At 36.1% G+C, this 12,040-nt stretch overlaps 1 long non-coding RNA gene across 1 annotated transcript; it reads left to right on the top strand.

Moving 5' to 3' along the window:
* Nucleotides 1-4,268: 4,268 nt before the first annotated feature.
* Nucleotides 4,269-6,848, top strand: LOC133802277 (uncharacterized). The gene is made up of 3 exons (XR_009877233.1): nt 4,269-4,716; nt 6,579-6,646; nt 6,753-6,848. It is a non-coding gene; the product is annotated as an uncharacterized LOC133802277 (long non-coding RNA).
* The last annotated feature ends 5,192 nt before the right edge of the window (nt 6,849-12,040 follow it).

Raw genomic sequence — 12,040 nt, 5'->3', positions numbered from 1 at the left:
TGGATATTAAATTTAAGTTTCTTGCTAGTTTTTTTTAAAATAAACAATTTGTTGCTAATTCACAGTAGATTATATTATATGTTTAATATGATATTATTTTAATAAGTGAGTTTAAGTTTAATTAACTTTTATTTAAGTTATAAAACGTATGATTTTATTATTTTTAAATAATTATCATTGTAAAATATCTCAAAAATATCATATTTTAATTTGTTTAATTCTTTATTATTTTTAAATAATTATCATTGTAAAATATATGAAAAATATCATATTTTAATTTTTTTAATTTTTTATTATTTTTAAATAATTATCATTGTAAAATATCTCAAAAATATTCTATTTTAATTTTTTTAATTGTTTATTTATTTTATTTTATTTTAAGTATTTACAAACTACTGTTAAATATAAGAATATTCTGTTAAATATAAAAATATTCTATTAAAGTTAACATTAAAATAATAAAAAACTGTTAAAATAAAAAATTTCTCTTATCTAGATACTTATTATTCAGAACAGATATATAATTTCAAGATAACCAATATATTGAGCTATGTAATATACGCAATACCATCCTAAAAATATGGGAAAAAGAAAAGGTATTACTATAGTGGATAGTTCTGTTCTTGAAAGAAAAAAAAAATGAATGCAAATTTCCTTGCTTATATCTCTAGCAGTGGAATAATTATTTATATATATTTTTGATAGAGGAATAATTCTTGATTCATGCAAAATAATAAATAATAAATAATAAAATTCCCAGCTATAGGCCAATACAAATGTCATAACTTAATTATATATATTTAATTAAGAGGGATCCCTGTATATGATACATACATGTAATTCCACTTTCGCTTAGTCCAATAACTTAAGTCCACATCACGTGAATATATATAAATATATATATATTATATATGCTTTTGCTTTTTCAATCATGGTATCAAACATATATTCACAGGTCAAAAAGTAGCACGCGTTAGAATATTTCCGCATCAAAAGTGAAATGAAAACCAAAATCCAAAGACGTCTCAATATAAAAATTGTCTTTCACACACTATATTCATAGCTTTTTACTAAAATTTCTTAAACTTCTCTTGAAACCATAAATGATGCTTATTTCTATTTCTATATATAATTATACATTATATATAATTATACATTGTAAAAGTATGTACAAGTGTCTAGCATTATTCTTTATTTCTATATATATATACCCTAATTAAAATTATAATATTATTATGTACAGTATACAACATCACAAGAATGTAATATATAATTATTAATGCAATTTAACATCATTTCTTATATATTTTAATTTAATAATTATTATAATATATCACTAATTAAATATAAAATGTCACTTGATGTAAGTATTAGATACCTTAAAATGCTAAATAACAATATTATTTAAACCATTTCTAGAAATCAATCAAATCACAAGATTTATATTATATAAATTAAACCTATTATGTTAATCAATGTAGAATATCATATTCTATATATATGGATCATTCGATGCTCAATAAATAAATATATATATATATATTGTATGTGTTTAGTCTTCATCTATGTCTATGAAGATTTGACATTTCAAACACACAATTAATTAGTGGTGTTTGATAATAATCGCACAACAAATAAAGTACATTGAAACTTGATCATGAATTGAAAGACAGGCGCGGAGAGAAGGTCAACAAAATTGGATATGTACAAAATGACTTATAAGAGTTTATATTGGTTACGCCTTGGTCTTTTTATAGGTGTATTCATTAATTTATTTTGATTTTTTTAAATGAGGTAACAATAAATTAATTTTATTTTTGATTTTATAATAATTAAATTTATTTATTATAATTTACCGAATAAATGTGAAGATATTATTAATTTACTTGTGAAATTATATAGTGTTAACAAAAATTTAATACAAAAAACTTGGTGGAGTTATGGATCGATCTATGGTATATATATTGCTTTTGAGATTATATATATATATATGTATGTATATATATGTTTACATTATGGCGTAATAAGCATTATATTACAATTTTTAAAACATAATATTCACTACAACAAAAATGAGTTTTAGGGGCGACGCATGTCGCCCTTAATAACCCAAAAAGTCGCTCCTAATATGTATCAGGGCGACTTGTCGCCCCTGATTAGTCGCCCGTGGAAAAATGTCCCTGAAGGGTACATTAGGGGCGACTATAGGGTTGCCCCTGATATTCAAATATTATGAGTGACACAGTCGCCCCTAAAAGTTGAAATTTCACCTCAAAAATTTGAAAATTTTGAATTATTTTTGTCGATGTATCGCCCCTAATACTATATTAGTCGCCCCTAATACTATACTCTGTCGCCCCAAATAATGCACATGGCATATTATCAGGGGCGACTCATACCAATATCAGGGGCGACTAATGATGTGTCGCCCCTGATTCTAGAATATTAGGGGCGACATATAGTCGCCCCTAATAATTTTCACAAGTGGCACAAATCTCAAAACATCAGGGGCGACTAATGATGTGTCGCCCCGACGTGTCGCCCCTAATAATTTTCACAAATGGCGAAAATCTCTCAACATCAGGGGCAACTTATACCAATATCAAGGGCGACTAATGATATGTCGCCCCTGATTTTTAGAATATTAGGGGCGACATATAGTCGCCCCTAATAGAGTCGCCTCTAAAACCAATATTTCTTGTAGTGATTAAATTTCTATATATATGTATCTACATTGCAAAATTGGTGTCTAGCAATGAAAATATATCAATATATATATAATTATCACTACTTGTTTTAGTCTATTTATACACTCTTTTTCTTTCCACTTTAAGTAGAAAACTCTTTAGTTTTCGATAAAGTTTATTGGTAGATTCCATTAAATTATTTGAATTTTGTTTAGAGTAATAAATTAAACCTTCACCCACCCATATTAATGCTTTTCGAATTTTCAATTGATATAAACATAAACCTACTCGACCCATATATATTGTATGTATATGTATTTGGTGAATGGATTCTCGAACGCAGCCACTAAATGAGTTGACAAAGACGAAAACATTAATAATATTCTATATATGCATGAGTAACATCTCACATAAGTAAAAATAAAAATTAATATACAATTCATAGTATTTGGGTTGACTATAACAAAAATGTACATTAATTGGATTTGTAATGTTAAATTTTTTTTAAAAAAATCTATTTTGAAAAAAAAAAATCAATGTATAGTTGAATTCATTATGTATCACTCTAATTTTTACTACTTAGTTTGAAATGATACTCCACTCTAATTTTTTACTACATATAGTATAATAACCAAATGAATTAATGTTCATTATCAACTCAATTATTCTCTAATAATTTTAATTTAATGATATCATTTCTCACTCATGAGATGAGATTAATTACTTAAAACTAGTTACATGATTAGTTTAATAATAACTTTTCCTTCAATAAAAAACTAATGAATATTTTTTTTTAACAAATAACTTGAAAATTTTCATTCAAAAAAAATATTTATTGTGCATAAGTTTTATTAAAATTCCAAATGTCCTGCACAATTTAAAAGATATCTAAAAACATTCTAATTGTCGTAATTACATTTTATATTTTTTTTGCCATGGAATAGTCTTAATTAATTTTATTTATTAAAATTCACCTAGATATATATTATCTATTTTGGAAAACGATTAAAAAAAAGAGAGACATGAAAACGTTTTATTATTTCTTTTTCAAAACAGAAAAAGAAAAGACTAACATTTATAAAATAAAAACAATAATGAATTTGTAGTAGCTAATAATTCCATACTAAATAACAAAATATGTTGTCGTTTTGAGATTAAAAATTAAAATTGAAGAAAGTCGTGGTCGGATCTCGGAAGAAGCACCTAATTCTAGGTGTGAAGTGGTCAAACAAGTCCGGCCAAATATAACCAAATGATTTAATTAATATAGTAAAACAGTTTGGCCGTGACGAATAAGACCTTTAGCCAAATAATTCTTCTATTTTATGTAGTTATGAAAGTCGAAATTTTATTTTATATTTTAGATTTTGTATTGTACATGGGAGAAATTTGATGTACTATGCATGTTAATATACTTTAATTAAAATTTATGCTCAAAATAAGACTCGTACCAAAAGTATGATATTTTATAAAATTTAGACTATATTGTCATTTTCATAAACAACTCACATCTCTCTCTATTAAGATGGATGGCACCACCAACCTCTCCCCACGGTAGGAATGGCAAAATGGGTCTATGGAGCGGGGCGGGACGGGGCCCCGACCCGGCGGGGCATCATTGCCCCGGTAAAATCGGGGCAGAATTCGGGGCGGGCCTCTGACCTGCCCCGCCCCGATATGAATTCTGGCGGGTCGGGGCAGACCCGCCCCGATTACCTTTTTTTTTAATTTTTTTTTTATTCCCAACAAGTAAGTAACTCGACTGAACCTCGACTGAACCCTTTTTCTCTTCTCCTCACGACTAGACCTCTACTCTTCCTCGTCTTCCTCTGAAATCGCAGAGCTTGATGCCCTAACCGGAATCCCCAATTCCAACGGCCCGGTTTCGGAGGAAGAAGAGAATTTGTTGAAGAAGCTCAAGAATCCCGAAGTCGTGGAGCAAGCCCAAAACGAAACCCTTCTTCTCCAAACCAAAGCTGCTGCTGCCAATCCAACCTTCTCCATCTTCTTTGCTAAGTTTTGGGTAATGGTGAGTGCTCTCTTCTCCATCTCCATCTTCTCCATCTTCTACTTATTTTTTCAGATGGGTATTGTATTATTTCCATCTTCTACTGCTTGAATTTTTGTTGGTTTGAAATTGAATTTTTTATTTTTCCAAGAACTACACTGATTAGAATTTTCGGGTTAGATTAATATGATATTTAGATATATGGGTGATAATGATTTTTTATTATTGAAATTTTTTAGTTTGTGTGATGGGTATTTATGATTTCTTTAATTTGGGTCCATAGTTATGGTATGATTTGAATTCTGTTTTTGTGTTGATGAGGAATTTGGGTCCGTAGTCATCTTGAATGGCTATTTCGAAACTAGTTTGGCAAATATATGTGTCTATACATATTGAATCCTTTATGAGGCTTCAAAACATATTTAGTAGTTTTTTTTTAATATTGAATCCTTGCTTTTGGACTTGCGCTGTATCCCTGTAACTCATACAAAATACATTCATGTTAGAAACCAGCTTTATCAACTAGAAGTAAGTTTAGTATATATGTATAGGCTTCCATTTCAATGTTAATCAGTATTTAAAATGAACAATCTCTGGAGAGATTCCATGGAGTTCTTTCATTAATATTAATAAGTACCTAACATAACTACTGATGTTCTTTAGTTCAGGAAATGGCTATACAGCTTTCATATAGACCTTTTTATCATGAATCTGTATAAGGATGATGCCTTCTACCTAAAAAAGTTAACTAAAACTTGGGGATGGATGGGGTTGGGGATCTAGTAAGATAAGTCTTAACACTTTTTACATGAAATGGTTGGAGCTTCAATGAACCACAGCTCAAGAGTTTGTTGTGGATTCTTGGGTGGTTTGGTTCAGTCTAGCCCACATATACCCAATGGTAAGTTGTAACAATAATACTGCTTTCTTCTGTTTCAATCCAAACTACAACCAAATCCACTGTCCAAAGTCAGATTTGGACATAAAAATCCACAACAAGATGATCATTCCTATTGAATTATTTGTATTATAGCATTAAAGAGTAATTGGAACTTTATTTCATTTTTCATATCATATCAAGTTTTGCTAAGAACTGCATCTCCATTCTGTAACAAATTAACAATAGTTTGAACACCTTACAGTTTCTAGAATATGGAGTAATTGATTTTGTGCTTTAAAACTGCAATATCAGTTGGTTCATAAGTAGACACCCAAACTATTCTCTTTAATGAACAACTGAAAAACTGACCATTATAACTTGTAAAATTCCTTTGCAACTTGAACGAGGCCAGCTCAAGTAATAAATATATCTATAAGAAACAAAACAAAAAACCTTGTAAAAATCTTTTTGCTAGCATAATATTTACAACACTTTTTTGCAGACCTCAGTGCTAATGAAAACGGTAAGTAGAATATTCTAAAATGCAAGCCTTTTTCACTTCCAAGAGATGCTTAGGAGTGAAAGATCTGTTTTCACTGCCTGTAGATTGATATCCTTTCTTGTCATGAAAAAAAAACTGAGTTTTGAATGGGTTTTTTCAAACTGAGTTTGATTTATAAAATTTATGGGTTTGTTTGTGTATTATTCATATATATAGATTTTGGTATGTGATTTTTTAATACTTCTGCTTCTCTAAGATTATAATTTTGGTCTGGATTATATATAAAAATTGTAGAACCAGGTTGCGAGGGTGCTACATGCAATTGCTGATTTTGATTGTAATTTTGGTTGTTATTTTGAGAAGAGGATGATCAGATTAATATTGTTGGATTGAATTAGATTGCCTCATAATCATTCAAAGCTTCTGCTATGTGTACTTTTGTTTTGTGTTTTGGTTGGGGTCATTGATAATAATAGGTTTCATGATGATTTTTCTACTCAGGGACTCCTGCGGATTGTGTTTCATTAGGACTGTCAGTGGCACTGTTTTCTTGGTCAAAGCCTTTACTGGTTATAATTTATGTGTTGTAATCTTTAAGTTATATTTATACATATGTATAATATTTTTGGAGCCAAGCAGTTCCTAATTGTTATGTGGATTATGGATATAATGTAGGTTAGATCAAACACTAAACATGTCTACCCAAGATGTTATCGAATCTAATTTTGTCGATGATGTTGATTATGTTCAATCAACACATACACAAGAGGCACATTCTCTAGGAAATACAAGAGGTGAAAGTGAGAGTAGAAGTACTAAGAGAAAGAGAACATCTCCTGCATGGGATCATTTTACATTGCAAAAAATTGATAGTATACTGAAGGCAGTTTGTAACCATTGTGGGAGGAAATTAGGGGGAGAGAGTAGTAATGGGACTAAACATTTGCTTGCTCATGTGAAAAGATGCCCAGTAATAAAGGAAAAACTTGCCATGAATCCTAATCCTAATGCAAGCCCTTCAGTCACAACTTACAATTTTGATCATGAACTAGGGAGAAAAAAGTTAGCTCAAATGATCATTTTACATGAATACCCTTTATCGATGGTTGAGCATAGTGGTTTTATAGACTATTCAAATACTCTTTGCCCTATGTTTAAAATGTTGTCAAGGAATACAATTAGGTCTGATATTTTGAAAATGTACAAGGTTGAGAAGGAAAAATGTAGCAAATTTTGGAGAAGAATAGAAGTAGAATAGCTATAACCACTGATATGTGGACTGCCAATCATCAAAAGAGGGGATATATGACTGTGACAGCTCATTTCATAGATGACTCTTGGAAGTTGCATAGTAGGATTATAAGTTTTAAGTATGTACCATGCCCACATGATGCTGTAACACTTACTGATACATTGAGTTCGTGTCTGTCTGAATGGAATATTGAAGACAAGATTAGTACAGTGACTGTGGATAATTGTACGACTAACGATGCAATGATTCCACTTTTGAAGGAAAAATTTAATTCTAACTGTTTCATTTTAAAAGGAAAGCTACTTCACATGCGTTGTTGTGCGCATATTTTGAATCTTATTGTCAAGGATGGCTTGTCTGTTATTGGTGATAGCATTGACAAGATTCGAGACAGTGTTGCTTATTGGTCGGGCACACCAAAGAGGTATGAGAAATTTGAGGACACTGCTCGTTCTCTTGAAGTGACATGTACTAAAAAGTTATCACTTGATTGTCAAACAAGGTGGAATTCAACATACTTGATGCTCAACATAGCTTTATTGTACAATAGAGTATTTGAACAATTAAAACTACGTGATTCAAGATATGTTAGATATGCGCCATCAGAAGATGATTGGATTAGAGCTCAAAAATTGTGTGACAAGTTGGAAGTGTTTCATGAGGTGACAGAGTTGTTTTCAGGAACCAAGTATCCTACATCTAATCTTTTTTTCCCAAAGATGTGTCAAATTAAAATGAGAATTAAAGCATGGATGACACTAGATGAGCCCTTTATTAGGGACATGGCAACTCAAATGATGTCTAAGTTTCAAAAGTATTGGGAAGAGATTCATGGGCTTATGACTGTGGCTGTTGTTTTGGATCCAAGTTATAAGTTTATGTTGATCGAATATTATTTTCCTACCATTTATGGAAATGATCAATATGAGATTGAAATTGAGAAGGTCCGCAAGCTTTGTTATGAGCTACTAGAAGAGTACAGTTCTAAGTTTCCTAATCTTAGAGAAAGAAGTCAGCAAATGGATAGTGTATCAGCATCTTCTCAAACACAAATAGATGATCTATCTAACTTTTACACATATCTATCTAACTTTGGGGCCCAAGGCAGCAAAGCATCACTTTCTCACGTTGCCACCACCACTGGCATCATCCTCACCATTGACGGCGCCACCACCTACTACCATTGAAGTACCACAATGAAGCCCTTTCTCTATTTGTTTTTAGTTTTAATTCTGAAAAAATCAATCCAAAACTTAAACCCAAGAATAGATTGTTTTTAAGACACTAATATATGGATTTCAAACACTTATGTATTCGATTTTTTAGTTTTGTTTGTATTTTTTTTTATATCTAAACCTCTAAAAGTTTCAGAAACACGATGTCTAGCGACGCTTAACGATGCATTTGCGATGATTCCTTGAAAACAAGATTTTGGTATAAAAAAAAAAAAAAGCAACGCTTAATGATGCCTACAAGATGCTTGACGATGAATTTGTGATGCAGTGCCTTGAAAATATGGTTTTTAGATAAAAAAAAAACAATGCATACGAGATGCAATTGCGATGGTGCTTGAAAACATAGTTTTTGGGCCAAAAACGTTGCTTGGCGATGCATATGTGATGCAGTTGCAATGGTTCATTGAAAACATGGTTTTATGCCAAAAAAATTATGATGCATTAATGAAATCTTGATTTTTGGCAAAAAAAAAATGATGCAATTGCGATGTGTATTCAATGCATTCATGAAATCTAGATTTTTTTGCCAAAATAATACGTTTGCAATGCAAATGTGATGCGTATGCAATGTGTGGATGCCAAAAATCCACCAAAAAGAAAAAATATCTAAGTCCATGGTTGTAATATGTGGATGCTCAGAATCCACCAAGGGAAAATATGGAGGTTAACCCTCATCAGCCCCAGGCAATCAAAGCGACCCAGTATTTTTCCCCGCAACCCATGTCTCATAGGAAGCCTTAAAGAGGATGCCCCAAGAGGCCCGAGAGCCTCGCCATGCAAGGGTGTCCAACATGCATGAGTGCCTGCCAAGGCCACAAGGGTCTCACTACACGCGGCCGTCCGTGTGGCGACTTGGCTGCGCACGCCAGCCACGCACGCGAGGCGCCGCCTCGCATCCCCCGCGCACACCCAAGTGCCCCACGTAAGGCACAACCTCGCCTCATGCCGCGCGTACCCAACAGTCCCACGCGAGGCCTCGCCTCGCCTCACGCCGCGCGCACCCAACATCCCCACGCGAGGCACTGCCTCGCCTCACGCCGCACGCACCCGACAGCTCCACGCGAGGCCCCGCCTCGCCTCACACCGCGCACACCCCACAGCCCCACACGAGACACCGCCTCGCCTCACGCCACGCGCACCCGACAGCCCCACACAGGGCACCACCTCACCTCACGCCGCGCACACCCGAGTACCCCGCGCGAGACCAATGTCTCGCCCACACATCAGCCGTCCCAGGGGGTCGCGAGGCCGACACCACGCCCTCGCCTCGCCCACGCACCTGCCGCGCCAAGGGCTCGCGAGGCCAACGCCTCGCCCACGTTGCGCCAGGGGCTCGCGAGAGACACCCCCACCTCGTCACATCATGTCTGTGCCACTAAGAGTTGCCTACATAGTGGGCCTCGTTGGAGGGGCTTAGTCGCTCCCCTTGATAGGAGCTGATGACGGGACACCACTCTTGCTGGGGGTCTAACGTGAGGTAAGGTCAAGAACCTATTTCACGCACCCTTGAGAATGAAGTGGGGAAGCCTCATAGCGGTTCATGCAAAGTCGGAAGGAATCAGAGTACGGACAGGGTATTCGTACCAGACAGGTAGTGGTCGTACAAATAAGGTACCTGTTGTGGTCCTCACCAGCCCATCTCTAACACCCGTACAAGGCAAGTAGTGGAGGCATAACCGAGTACAAAAGCTGAGGTGCTCACACAAACTCTGACCATGTACCAGAGCCGACACCACTACATATGATACGACTCTCCTGATAGCGTACTTGTGTACAAATTGGTCCCATGGACCACAATGTATCAGGGGCCATTAGAGCCCCCTATAAAAGGAACTCCTCTTCAACATTGAGGGGGGTTTGAGAAATCATTGTATGCAGAGGCTATTGAGAAATATACAGAGGCTTGCTCCATTGTTGATCTATTTTTACTTGTCCTTAAATTTTATCCTAAGTTCTTATATAAATACCACCTGACTTACCTTTGAGTTTTCCGATCTAATTTCGTTGACGAGATTTCACCGTCAACAGTTTGGCGCCATCTGTGGGAAGAACAAGCATCAAGCCAGTGTTCTTCCATCACTTCCAACAAAGAAAGATGCTAAGACATTCAAAACGCCTATGGAAAATACAAGAGGATGAGGTTCGCCGAGACGAGGTAGAGCGGAGGGCTTCCAAGAAAGACCCCTCTCTGCCTAAGCATGGAGGTAGACCAAAAGAACCTCTTCCCCCAGGGGAAGAGAGGGAAGCATCCTCCCCAGCTATCCAGCCCGACGGAGGTCATTCAGAGCCACTAGTATATCCACTTAGCCGGCCCCCGTTGACGCCACGCTCAGGCCACCAGGACCCCAGTCCCTCGACGCTCTGGCCAGGCAAGGGTCCCGGGGTACGCTCAGTAAGTTCCAGCTCAAGGACTCGCTTCTACAAGGGTGAGATTCAGGAGTTTCATAAAAAGACTCGAAGGCTGGAAACCGCGATAGAGAACATGCAGGAGGTTTTAAACGACCTACTGCATGGGAAGTTAGGCAGACCCCTCCCTAAGCATAAAGGGACGGAGCATGAAAAAGGGGAGAGCATTATCCCCATAGACGATGGGGGAACCCAACTTTCCACCAGTAAGACCCCCCAAACAAGGTACCAAGGGGGACCTAGGCCGACGAAATGTCCCCAGGAGCAAAGGCGGAGGGAAGGTGATGGTCGTAAGAACGGGGTCGAAGTCCCTTCAACAGAGGCATCCCCTGGCCTAAGAAAAGAGATCCATGGGAAGAGGTCAGAAGTAAGAAACGCACCCCCCGCGGTTCCCCCGAGGAACACAACCAAGGCAAGGGATCAGCCCGAGAACCCGCAAAACTCCTTATGCAAAAAGAGGAGGGGACTAGACACCGAAATGCGAAGCCCTCGAGGCAAGATCATCACTGCACTTGGGGGGCACATGGATGACGAAGAATTCGACCGTGATTCACCCTTCACAAGGGAGATTCAGGCTGAGCAAATGCCCACTGGCTTCAGAGAGCCTCGCATGACTCTGTACGAGGGTACTACAGACCCAAAATATCACTTAGACTCCTTCAATAACTTGATGAGGTTAAGAGGGGTCAACAACAGGGCAAAGTGTCATTGCTTTGTCGTTACACTTAAAGGAGTGGTGTACAAGTGGTTCAAGACGTTAAGGCCAGGAACAATTGAGTCATGGCAACAATTCTCTGATGAATTTATTTAGCAACACCATGCAGCCTGTGATTACGTCATGCCAACTACCAGCCTCGCTAACATAAAGCAAGGCGAGAATGAAAGTCTGAAGGACTACATCCATAGGTTCAGTATAGAAGCAACAAAGGTGGAAGGTTTAACCAAAGCGGAGCACAAGATGGCTATTACAGCCGGAGTTCGTCCAGGAAGCAAGTTGTGGGGGAGCATGCTCAAAAGAGAAGTTTCGAATTTGGATGACTTCTTCAAGAGAGCACAGAAGTACATACGTG

This window comes from Humulus lupulus, chromosome 9 (genome assembly GCF_963169125.1).
Source record: "Humulus lupulus chromosome 9, drHumLupu1.1, whole genome shotgun sequence".
NCBI classification, from domain to species: domain Eukaryota; kingdom Viridiplantae; phylum Streptophyta; class Magnoliopsida; order Rosales; family Cannabaceae; genus Humulus; species Humulus lupulus.
The sequence above is the reverse complement of the archived record's forward strand: the minus strand, read 5'-3'. Positions and strand labels throughout refer to the sequence as shown.